This window comes from Pholcus phalangioides, unplaced genomic scaffold, assembly GCF_987345545.1.
Source record: "Pholcus phalangioides strain wild (caught in Gottingen) unplaced genomic scaffold, Ppha-v1.0 ptg000014l_1, whole genome shotgun sequence".
NCBI lineage: Eukaryota > Metazoa > Arthropoda > Arachnida > Araneae > Pholcidae > Pholcus > Pholcus phalangioides.
In genome coordinates, this window is record NW_028301607.1 from 3,840,838 (window position 1) to 3,854,272 (window position 13,435).

At 37.6% G+C, this 13,435-nt stretch overlaps 1 protein-coding gene across 1 annotated transcript in view; it reads left to right on the forward strand.

The window, feature by feature from the left end:
• Positions 1-9,647: 9,647 nt before the first annotated feature.
• The window catches only part of LOC149077995 (protein tyrosine phosphatase domain-containing protein 1-like), a 111,133-nt gene continuing 107,345 nt past the window's right edge, over positions 9,648-13,435 (forward strand). Inside the window, exon 1 of the mRNA XM_089241553.1 lies at positions 9,648-9,950. The gene's annotated coding sequence lies outside the window, so the exon portion shown is untranslated. The remainder of the gene's footprint in view (positions 9,951-13,435) is intronic.

Genomic DNA, 13,435 nt, shown 5'->3' on the forward strand with positions numbered 1-13,435 from the left:
TGCACAATGCTTTAGACACTCGCATGCTTGCACACTGTTTCGGTGACTCACATGCTTGCATACTGTGTTTTGGTCACTCACATTCTTTCACAAGCTCTAATGTGGTACCACGCGCTGTCTGATCATGCTTGCTCATGCTCTGTGGGTCACTTGTTTGGTCATTAACATATTTGCACACTGTTATGGTCACTCACGTTCTTGCTCACTCACATGCTTACACAATGTTTTAGTCACTCACATGCTTACACAATGTTTTAGTCACTCACATGCTTACACAATGTTTTAGTCACTCACATGCTTGCACACTCTTTTGGTTACTCACATGCTTGCATACTGTTTGGACACTTCCTTCACACATACTTCCACACTCTCTAATATCGTCCCTCGCGGTGTCTGGTCATGCTTGCTCACGCTCTGTAGGTCACTCGGTTGGTCATTGAAATGCTTGCTCACCCTCTGTAGGTCGCTCGTTTGGTGATTCACATGCTTGCACACTCTTTTGGTTACTCACATGCTTGCATACTGTTTGGACACTTCCTTCACACATACTTCCACACTCTCTAATATCGTCCCTCGCGGTGTCTGGTCATGCTTGCTCACGCTCTGTAGGTCACTCGGTTGGTCATTGAAATGCTTGCTCACCCTCTGTAGGTCGCTCGTTTGGTGATTCACATGCTTGCCCACTGTTTTGATCAACCTCATTCTTATACACTCTTTTGCTCACTTACGTGCTTGCAAACGTACTAGGTCACTCTTTTGACCCTTGCTGTCAGGGCGGATTTATTGAAAGTTATACAAATTTCTCGTTGCCCTTAAAATTGAATAGACTTTTAGACCGGTTACCATGCTATTTTAAAGGGCAATGAAACCTCTTACCAATTCCAGAAGGTACGCAACTCCTAGGGCGTAATGCAGGGGCGTAGCCAGAAATTTCTTTCGGGAGGGGACCAAAGTCATAGAACAATAGATTTGGCCATCTTTTTCCCCCTTTTTTCGGTCATTTTCTCACATTTCGGGGGTGGGGGGGGGAACCAGAGTCGTCGTCGTCCCCCTTGCTACGCCCTTAGGGTAATCTGCTTATATCCCCCACGGGACAGACCCTGCGTCATGTCTGGAACGCAAGCCTCTTGAGAGAGAATTTCTAATATAATATTCAGATAAGCACGTCGGTTAATATGGCATATACAGGGTATTTCCTTTCGATATTTCAATTTTTTCATAGGAATATTACATTTTCTTTAACTTTCTGATCAGCTTGGGGGAAGGGAGGTAATAGGATCCCTGAGCACCCCTGCTCCCCCACCTCCGTGCACGCCTCTATCGGATTCGAAAAAGATTGAAATTTGAATTGAATATGCATAAAAGCCGCATTAATTGCCACCCAACTAAAGTCATTCTAGCTCTTCAAATTAGTTATATGTGTTACTGCCGAAGCCCGAAATTGGCCGATTTCGTTGTAAATTGACCACGGCCAATATTCGAATTTCGGGCATTGACCAGCCAATTGGCGAGGTTTTCTGCGGTTCCCAACTTCGAGGTGCGAATGCAGGCCGATCTTCCCATTAACAAGTCTCGCCGCAGAGAGCAACAGGCCTACAACGGTGCAATCTTCAAACGTTACACTTCACTCATAGTTCGAAAAATATGTGGTAGGTGGCAGCACTATAACAAGCATCGCACAAGAACAAGCTTTCCGTTAGGTTCACAACACGGACACGCATATTCCAACGTGTACCAATCCGTTAGAAAAAACGCAGAGGAATATAGACGAGGTACATGTGTGGTTTAGTAGTAGTAGCAGCCAATTGGTGAAATGGTCGGAGTTCCGTGGTACAAGTCCGATAACAAAAGACATGATTCGGGACCATCGTGAAATCGGCGTATTTTTTCGTGATAATTAAGTCCATGTTAGCTATGGTAACCCATTAAACCACAGTCACAATGCGGTAATAATTTTTTTTTTCTCCAGAAATACGGCAGAAAAAACTATTCGTCTATATCATAGTTTCCCAACCTTTTTTGTCCCATCGCCGTCTTCTTCAGAAATTTTTTTCTCCTATCGCCCCCCCCCCCAACGCAATCTAACCCATAGGATCCAATCTCATATACCAACTAATACCAATATACCAACCCGTAGCTACTACCGCCCCCTTGGAACATTCCATCACCTGCCAGGGGGGCGTTAACGTCCACGTTGGGAATCACTGGTCTATATAAATATTTTTATAGATCTCTTTACACTAAAATTTTACTTTTTTTCTCTCTCGCCGCATGGAACTCATGTTTCCCACTGCCATAAATACCCATGTATCACATGTTGGCGATGAAAAGAAAAAAATAAAATTTGCGCCAAGCAGCACACCAAACTTCGGCGATGGATCTCCGGCCACTTTGCCAACCGGCCGGCCAAATCCCGAATCATGTCTGAAAGTCGGACATTACAAAACTGTCAGCCAAATCGCGAATCGGCTAGTCAGCATCGAGGGGGTTTCGGATTTGCTGACAGGAGGGGGGGGGGGGTTGAGGTTGCTTACGTCATCAACCACCCGTTTTTGAAGGTATGAAATATTCTAAGCTGCTGAGGAAATTTTGTTGACGGGGGGGGGGGAGAGGTCAGTGTTTTGCTGGCAAGGGGAGGGGGGGTCAAAAATGGCTGAAAATCTGCTTACGTAATACTTAAATGCCCCCCCCCCCCTAAGGCTCTGTCAGCAGCATACGCACTCGCGAAGACCTAAATCCACTAAAAATAGGACACAAAAGTCTTCTTTTCAATGATATCTATCAATATTATATACTCATCCATATTTATTGTCATTCTGACGTTTTTTTATTGCCATACGCTAATGATACGGTACGACATCTCCCCGCCGTCAATCAGAGAAATCTCTTGAATTTGCGGTCGAATTCCTCATCGATAAACTCCGTAGACGACACACTGATCCAAAGAACATATTATATATATACTGTATTTTATACCGAAGATAATACTTTTCCGTGGAGGGTTTTATTACATTATTTCGTCCGATTTTCCTTTCTACATACATTTTTGTATGATTCCAGTTTTTGGCTATTTGTCTCTTTTTTTCCTTTGTGGATTTTTACTCTTTTTTTCGTGCGGGGCACGCACATTAAACAGAAGCCGTGTCCATGGCGATGGCCGTGCAACGATATGCGTGCCCAGAATACGCTTTTCCCTTCTTTTTTTTTAATGTTGAAATAGCCGTTCTGTCCAATCGGCACGCAAAGCAGCAGAAGCTAAACATCAACTTCCTACATTGTCCCACACCCATATATATATATATCGCCCATCTTCCCGCGTTTACCCTTTCGTTTCAATCCTTTTTTTTGTTGTATGTGGGGAAAGGAGGAAAAAAAAATAAAAAAAATTGGTTTTCCCGTTTTTAGGGATTAATTCGTGTTGATCACATGGTGGTGATTGTCGCGTTTCGACAGTCCGTACGAGCACGTGTGAAAGATGCTAAATTGAGATGTTGTGTGTGTGTGTGTGTAAGGGGTTTTCGTACTTTTTAAACATTTTCAAAAGTGCTCCGAAATTCTTGGTTAGGTCAGTGTTTCCCGAAGTGGGTTACATTGTCACCTGGGGGGGGGGGTGATGGAATTGTCCAATGGTGGGGGGGGGGGTGGACAAACGTTTTGGGTTTGACCCTTAACTGCGTTCATAGGCGGAGATAGACTTGGAAGTCTGGGGGGGGGGCAAGATGATGATGTCAATTCATATATACATATATACATTAGATCTGTTGACTCCACCCCCACGCTCTCCCCCCCCCCCCCCGGTATCCCGCCCACGACTGCGTTGTGAAAATTCTGTGCGTAACTGGCGTCCTGGGGGTCATTTTGACCCCAGTAAGTATTAATACATTTTGAAAATTGACGAAAAGAATCTCCATAACAGCAATGGGTTTTTTTTACATTACGTACTTCATTCGTCTATCAATTAATTCACTAAATAATTTTTCGAATTTATTTGATTATTTACCCAAAAGACACACATTCGAAAAAAATGGAGGGAAACGGGAATTTTGAAAAAAAATTTAAATCATTTATTAAATTTTGTGAACGCAAAACTTCCATGATTAAAAAAATGGAGAGATATGATTGAAATATACTCAGAAAATAAAATTCACAAATTAAAATAATATTCTCTATATTTTCACACAAGCACCAAAATTAGTGTTATTCTCAGTCGGTTACAAAGTACTTGCAAACAACACGTGTTTGATCAGACAGATCTTACTTACAACTAACAACACTATCCTCATGCTCACCTCGGATATCCGATATGTTTCACGACTAATTTGAAACTGTTATCGAGAAAACTGGCGCTCATCTGATACGCCATTTCAATCTGAACACTCCTGCCGTCAGGCAAAAAAAAAAGGACTTACGCAAGTGATGAGGTGGGGGTCATTTTGACCCCACGGAAACTTCGATCAATGATATAGAGGGAAGGAAAAAGTAGAATAACATCATAAGTTTGTCACAAACGTGTAAACAACTATCTCGAAAGGGGCCATTCAAGTATTACGTAAGCAGATTTTCAGCCATTTTTGACTTCTCCCCCCCCCCCCCCGTCAGCAAAATTTCGTAAGCAGCTTACAATATTTCATATCTTCAAAAAGGGGTGGTTGATGACGTAAGCAACCTTCAAACCCCCCCTCCCCCGCTTGTCATCAAAAGTCAGCAAATCCGCAACCCCCTCGATGCTGACGTAATACTTGAATGACCCCAAAGATACTGAAGATAATCTGAGCGCATCTGTCCAGATGCATTTCTTTCTCAGTGCGTGGGGTCAAAATGATCCCATCACGCCGGTTAAGGGTTAATATAGGATCATATGGGTTGGCTCTTGAGGATGACGGAAAGAAAAATTTTTGAGAGAGATGGGGACGGACGATAACAAAAAGTTAAGGAAACTATGCTCTCTGTGTGGAAATAAAATTAAAAATATTATTCAATGATTGATATACAGGGTGGGCAAGAAGTCCGTAAAAACTTTAAAAATTCATAAAAACCGGAAAAATAAAAAAAAAACGGAATTAAAAACGGTTTGCAGGGTTAGCATCGCTAGGTCACGGGAATTTTTTTAAGACGGGGGGGGGGATGGAACTAAAAAAACAGCCGATAGGTGGAACTAACGTACAGAAGTCAGTGCAGGCAGTAAGTCATCCTTTGACAGGCCTGGGATGAAGCAGGACCTCCTAGAGATAGAAGGCCTCTGCACTGTTTGCCATAAACGTCATTACGACTACTTAGCAAGTTCGCCACATTTTGAAACACGGCATCCAATTTCGTTTCTTCTTATTTTGGCGTAGAATCTTCCTGATTGGCTCACAAATACCACATGGTGATTGGATGTAGGCCATAGAAATCACCAATTCTGAGCCCGATCATTTCTTTTCTGCACAACGATGATACTGGCATGAGCAGGAATTTTTCTCCCTGAATATTCCGAGAGAAAATGGACTACTTACTGACGTCACAAGCAGACTGCGGAGGCCTTCCATCTCTAGGAGGTGCTGGTTGAAGTCGTACACAAGTTAAAGGAAAGTGTATCGATTCGGTCCATACAATCAGTCGGAACTGAAACATGCGATCCGCCGAGAGGTGTCATGTATGCATAAGGACTAGCTGCACTCTGCCGTTGCTGGATTTGTGACTCGCTTGCAATGTGTTATCCCCTATGGTGGTGGTCATGTGGAACACACACTGCTGTAATAAACGATTTGGAAGCATTCTGTTCGTTATTTGCGAATCTTTCCTCTGAGTTGTGTACGTCAGCGTCACCTATCGGCTGTTTTTGCGTCAAAAAAAAAAATCCCGTAACCTAGCGATGCTAACCCTGCAAACCGTTTCTTATTTCGGTTATTTTTTTGGTTTTTATGATGTTTCTACGGACTTTTTTGCCCACCCTGTATTTCGAATTTGACAATGCTTCCCATATCTTCCATACTTATTTTTGTGCAAGCGGTATTTGCCATTTTATACAATGATATTTAATGTTCTATTTCCATTAATTTAATGTAATGGGATAGAAATCGATTGAAAATAAAGAAAACTTTCTAGTTCAATCGAATGAGGTAAAATATTTGGCTCAATCTTATCCGAAATCAAATTTTAAATTAAACCTCAAAAAATTATAAAAATTCATTTTTTTTTATAAATCGAGCATTTAATGAATCTTGAGATTCATTAAATGCTCAACTATAAATAAGATAATAAAATAATATCATTAAATGATAACAATAATAAGATTGATTCAATGAAATTTCAATATTTTGCTAAACATTTGCTATTTAACTAATTCCATGAATATATACCGAACAGTTTCCTTTAGTTTTCATCAACTACATTGATGTCAATACAAGATTCCTCGAAAGACTGGTTATATTTTGGAGATGATGATATTACGAGGAAGAAAATTCATCTTTGTCCCCACGGGGACTCGGAACCCGGTCTCTCGTTCAAGGCCGTCGTAAGAGCATCATGCCCCCCCCCGCCCCCCTACGTGGTGAATTATCGGAAATTCCAACCACATTTAATTTTTGTAAAGCTCCCCTTGCCATGCTTTAAGACGGCACAGCTCTCGTTCCCCCGGACGAGTGCTCTACCAACTAAGCTATGGAAGCAGGACGTTCCTCCCTTAACATATAAAATCTAAAATATGTGTTCCGAATACATAATAAATGATCAAATGTATTTTTGATGACATTCATTCCTACTTCCATGTATGAATAATTAAGATTAGTTATAAAATTCAAGATTTTATGTTCTTTGAAGTCATTCCTGGTTTTCCTTAAAATTTTGTTGTTTTTTTTTAAATATTTCGGAAATTTCGTCTTTGAAAAATCGAGCGGTTCTGGTTATGATTCCCGACACTGCCGAAAAAACTCGGCATTTCAAAACAAATTTCTTAAGCAAAAGTGTTTTACAACGGATTTCGAAAATTTATATTCGATCATATTTATATATATTTTAATTTAATTTCAACAGCTAAACCTCTTTCCACTTTAAGTCGAAATTTTGATTCCTGAAAATCGGAAAATTTATTTGATCTCGTAATTCCCTATTTTATTCTGTGCGCACATTTATCCTGCGCCCCCAACATCCCCTGGTTTCAAAGTGCGAGGAATTGAAATTTTGACACAGAGGGAAAAGTCTGGCTTATCTGTTGGAAATAAAATTTGTAAAATTTATCTGATTCTAATAGAGTCATTTTATTTTGTCTCACCATATTCTGTTGATAAATTTTCGAAGTTAGGTTGTTAAATCGTTTTCTCTAAAATTTATTTTGAACGGGTATCGGAAATTAATATGAGGAATTAACGAACATTACACACTATACTCGTACTACGAAGTATATTTTCTTGTTATATACGAAAATTACGTTATAACGACAGTTTTCCTCGATGTTGCGAACTGTCGTTATAACGAAATTTTACTGTTCTATCTTATATTGATATCAATTTTAATTAATTCTAGATAAAATTTTAATGTTAAAACAATGTTGTATTAAACTCTAATTTTGATTTATTTTAGTTAAATTAAAAAAGTTAAAATATCATATTTTGATTTTAAATTTCAATTTATTTTAGTTGAATTTATAATGATGAAATAACATCACATTTTAATTAATTTTAGTCGAATTTATAATGTTAAAATATAATATCGTTATTTTTTTCAATCATTTTAATAGCTTCTAGTTAAATTAAAAAGGTCGAAACACACAATATCATATTTTAAATTTAATTTTAATTTGTTTTACTAAATGAAAAAGGTTAGAACAATAGCATATTTCAATTCTAAATCTAATTTATTGCAGTTAAATTTATAGTGTTAAAATAATATCGACATTTTTCAATAATAATTCATTTTAGTTAAATTAGCAGGTCGAAAAAATATCATATTTTAGTTCCAGTTTAATAAAGAAGGTCGAAAAAATATTTTTTCATTCTAATTTTATTAAAAAATATCAAATTTTAGGTCGGAAAAATATTTTTTCATTCTAATTTTATTAAAAAAATATCTAATTTTAGGTCGGAAAAATATTTTTTCATTCTAATTTTATTAAAAAATATCTAATTTTAGGTCGAAAAAATATTTTTTCATTCTAATTTTATTAAAAAAATATCTAATTTTAGGTCGGAAAAAATATTTTTCATTCTAATTTTATTAAAAAATATCTAATTTTAGGTCGAAAAAATATTTTTTCATTCTAATTTTATTAAAAAATATCAAATTTTAGGTCGAAAAAATATTTTTTCATTCTAATTTTATTAAAAAATATCTAATTTTAGGTCGGAAAAATATTTTTTTATTGCAATCTTATTAAAAAATATCAAATTTTAGGTCGAAAATTTTTTTTTCATTCCAATTTTATTAAAAAAATATCAAATTTTAGGTCGAAAAAATATTTTTTCATTCTAATTTTATTAAAAAATATCAAATTTTAGGTCGAAAAAATATTTTTTCATTCTAATTTTATTAAAAAATATCAAATTTTAGGTCGGAAAAATATTTTTTCATTCTAATTTTATTAAAAAATATCTAATTTTAGGTCGGAAAAATATTTTTTCATTCTAATTTTATTAAAAAAATATCTAATTTTAGGTCGGAAAAATATTTTTTTCATTCCAATTTTATTAAAAAAATATCAAATTTTAGGTCGGAAAAAATATTTTTTCATTCTAATTTTATTAAAAAATATCAAATTTTAGGTCGAAAAAATATTTTTTCATTCTAATTTTATTAAAAAAATATCAAATTTTAGGTCGGAAAAATATTTTTTTCATTCCAATTTTATTAAAAAAATATCAAATTTTAGGTCGGAAAAAATATTTTTTCATTCTAATTTTATTAAAAAAATATCTAATTTTAGGTCGGAAAAATATTTTTTTCATTCCAATTTTATTAAAAAAATATCAAATTTTAGGTCGGAAAAAATATTTTTTCATTCTAATTTTATTAAAAAATATCAAATTTTAGTTCGAAAAAATATTTTTTCATTCTAATTTTATTAAAAAATATCAAATTTTAGGTCGGAAAAATATTTTTTTCATTCTAATTTTATTAAAACAATATCAAATTTTAGGTAAAAAAATATATTTTAATTCTGATTTCAATTCATTTTAGTTAAATTAAAAGGTCGAAAAAAATATTATTTTAATCCTACATTTAATTCACTTCAGTTACAATAGAAAGGTCGAAACAACATCATATTTTAGAACTAATTTCAATTTATTTTAGTTGAATGTATTTTACATAAATTTCAAATGTTGAAATAACAGTATTTTCAGTTAGATAAGGTTGAAATAATACATATTTTTTGCAGATTTCATAAATTTTTTTAAGATATTTCAATCAAAATATTTCAATATAGACTCGAGTTATCCCGTAAAGAAAACAAAAAACGGGATATCTCTGAAGGAATTTCGATCCTTTTTTTGCCTAAGAACTTTTTTTCCCCCGTTGCACGCGATCCTCGCGAAGGGAATAATTTTTAGGGAAAAAAACATACTTAGGGGAAAAAAATGACCGGCGGTAGGATTTGTTACAATGTTGTCTCTTTTCTTTTTCCCCCCCAGCAGTAGTTACCGAGTTAATGGCGGGAGGTGTTGTGACTGACCTGAGATCCGTTTTCCGAATTCTCTCCAGAGGATTAAGTCCTTATAGCGATTGGATTAAGTCCCGTTTTGTCTTCGGAATAAATGTGAAAGGATTAAAATTGTATTGGTGCACGTATATATTATGATCGAAAAGGATTAAATCCAAGACCCGGATCCAAACGGTATCGAAACTAGTTGATTGATTGACGTGCGTTTTGTCCCTTATTTGGTTATCATGAATTGGATAATTGGATATGGTGTGGATTTGAATCATATGATGGTGGAATGTGAGGATATATGCAAATTAGTTTCGTAAGCACATAGGTAAGTTAATCATTTCTTCCAAAATTTTCGAATTATTGAACTAATTTGCATAGATTAGAAGGAATTTAAATACAAGCATGGAGTAAAAGCGAAAAACTTCAAAAAACACTAATAGCTTTAAATATAGGCCATCGAGGCCTAAGCCGGGAGGTCTTAAAACCGAACAGACAATGCGGACTAAAATTGAAAAACTCCACGAAGCCCGCGGGCCATTAAGTCATACTGTGGCATTTTGAGTTGCTTAAGATGGTATTTAGATTCGCTATGGCTTGATGTAATGTTCAGTGGCGTCTTAGCGGATGGGTCACCGATGTGGGTCCCAAGTCGAACAGAAGCCCAAAATTGTGGGAAATTTCAATGATTCTGAGATATATATTGTTTTTATTGATTATGAATTTTCCATCAAGTTTTATAAAAGTTTTCTGAACTTATTTCTAAAATAACTTCTCTGTTATTTCATAACTTTTCTCCGTTTATCGAATTCGAATATCTCAGTATAAGTGAGGGACGAGGGGACCGCATAAAAATTCCGATTTCTTTTGTGACAAGCTGAGTTTTCACTTTCAAAACTGGAACGGGATAATTTCCGAACGATATTTGAGCATTTTTCAAATTGGAATCATACCTCTGCGACGGATGGTTGATGAGGTAAAGGCCGCATTAGCACTTACAGGACACCCTGTATAAATTGTGTTATGATATAATTTCGGAAAAAGGTTTATATATTCATCTCTGATATTTGTCAGGTTCATAGGCGGAGATGGACTTGGAAGTCTGGGGGGGGGGCGCGCACGATGATGATGATGATGTCAAATCATATATACACATATACATTAGATCTGCCCACTCCACTTTCGACCCTGGGGGGCAATGTCCCCCCCCCATATCTCCGCCCATGGTCAGGTTCAACGTTTTTCTTAAATTTTTCGGCAATTTCAATAACGATTGGTGCTTGTTTCTACTTCTGTCGAAGTATTTGATCACGATTGGCGATGTCCCGTATTTTATCGTATTTAAGATCCTAGTTTACCGTATTTTTTCTGAATGAAATATGGTCATCTGATCATTTGAATGTATTTTTCGTGGAATACTTTTTTTTTTACTTCGATTTGTGGCAGCCCTTTATTTTCCCCACCACCTCCAACAATTTCGGCTAAAGAATTACCGAATTTGCATTAAAGACAATAAGTGGCATTTTTTGGTAAAATTTAGTGATTTAGTTATTTAGTGATCAAGTTTGACGAGATATCTCGGGATTGCCGTTGCAAAGGATAGGAAACGCTGTTCAACGTCGTTTAAAATACCATTTGGCACGTCGCAGCAAACGAAGTTTCAAATTTCGAGAGCGTTGTATCAGAGTTTTGTACGCATTAGATCAGAGGAGGATTTTTTGATTTCCTCCGCCCGTGGGCTAAACAGATTTTTCTGCCCTTTATCAGCACCTCCTACAGATAGAAGTCCTCCGCACGGGTTGCCAAGTTCATCTTTAACATCATTAAGACTACCTAGCAAGTTTGCCACATTTTGAACCACAGCATCCTATTTCGTTTCTTCTTATTTTGGCGTAGAATCTTCCTATTTGGCTCACAAATACCGCATAGTGATTGGATGTAGGGCATAGAAATCGCCAATTCTGGGCCCGATCATTTCTTTTCTGCACAACGATGATACTAGTAGGAGCAGAGGATTTTTTCCCCTGAATATTCTGAGGGGGAAATGGACTACTTGCTGACGTCACAAGCAGCGTGCAGAGGCCTTCTATATCTAGGAAATGCTGCCGCTATGCATCCTAGTCTAATTTTCTCAACCACTCATTCCTCAAATTTACCGCCCTGTGGGCTATACCTCTCCACTTCCGTAAATATGCTCCTGTCACTAAAAGTCACTGTTTTCGGTTTTTCCCATGCTTTCACTCTCCTGGTCCCTGTTCTCGTCCTTCACTGACGTGACTCCTCGCTCTGTAGGTCGCTTCCATTAGGTACGTCTGTAGGTAACTTAAATGCTCACACACCTGAGGCGGCTCGAGGTATGATCTCTACCAGTGTGGAGATCATACCCGACCACATTTTTTTAATCAAGAAACTTTTTTTTTTGGATCTTTCACTTCGGGTTTGGTGCTCCATACGGCCGCACGAATCGCACAGCCCAAGAGCTGCCGCTGTCACACACACTATAGGTCATTGTTTCCGACCCTCACTGACGTGGTCCCTCGCTCTTAGGTCACTATTTCGGATACTCAAATGTTGATTCATATTTTCGTAAATTTTTTGGGTATTCCCATGATTCCCATGCCTGCTCACTGTTTTGGTCACTTTTTTGTTCGTTCACATGCTTGCACACTCTCTTGGTCACTCACATGCTTACATGCTCTCGTGGTCACTCTTTCGGCCGTTCACTGACCTGCCCTCCGCTCTCTAGGCAGAGGCGGATTTATAGTTTCGTCTTCTTTTCCCATTCTACTCCGATTTTCTTGACCATTTTTTTTTTTCAAATTGGCAGGCCCTCCAAATTTACAAGCCTGGGCACCAACTTAGTCCCCCCCCCCATAAATATGCCTTTGCATTAGACATTTAAAATCTCCCGATCTGATATTTAATTTATTAACTGAAATATTTTCGTGAGCGCTTGAGAACGCTAATGAATTAAATGTGCCGTATGAAGAAATTGAATGCATACTATTTGGCAAGGGCTCAAAACCTCTGGCCCGCGGGCCAAATGCGATTCCATCTGGTCCTGTTTCAAACAACTATTTTTGTCAATTGCAAATTCATTTTTTGGTAACTCCTTCTACAAGTTTATACTTTGTTAAAGAAGCCAATGAGACGTGGTCCAGGACCTGGCCTGGCCACGGAGGAGGACTCACCCGAGCCAACATGCCAATGAGGAAAAACGTGGTCCAGGACCTGGCCTGGCCACAGCGGAGGGCTCACCCTAGCCAACAAGGAAACACGTGTGGTCCAGGACTTGGCCTGGCTACAGCGGAGGGCTCACCCGAGCCAACAAGCCAATGAGGGAAAACGTGGTCCAGGACTTGGCCACGGTGGAGCCTCACCTGAGCCAACAAACTAATGAGGGAAAACGTGGTCCAGGACCTGGCCTGGCCACGGTGGAGAGCTCACCCAAGCCAACGAGGGAAAACGTGGTTCAGGACATGGCGCTTGGCCACAGAGACAAACAAAGGGCTCAAGCTCAATATAGCTAAAAAGACATCAGAAGAGCTCATCATTGTATCATAAATTGTATATTGTATAATAGAAATATTTAAAATTTAAATCTGTATATAATTTTTTTTAAAAATTGGCAAGGATTTCCGATACGCTGTCCGGGGGCACTCGTCAGATTCTTCCAGCATGACCCACATCCCCTCGGGGAAGAGCCGCACATTGAGGTGGGGGTGCGTTCGCACCGGACCCCCTCACTTACGATAATAATAATTTTTTTCATAAATTTTCCTAGCGATGAATTGCATGGCGGTGAATTTCTCG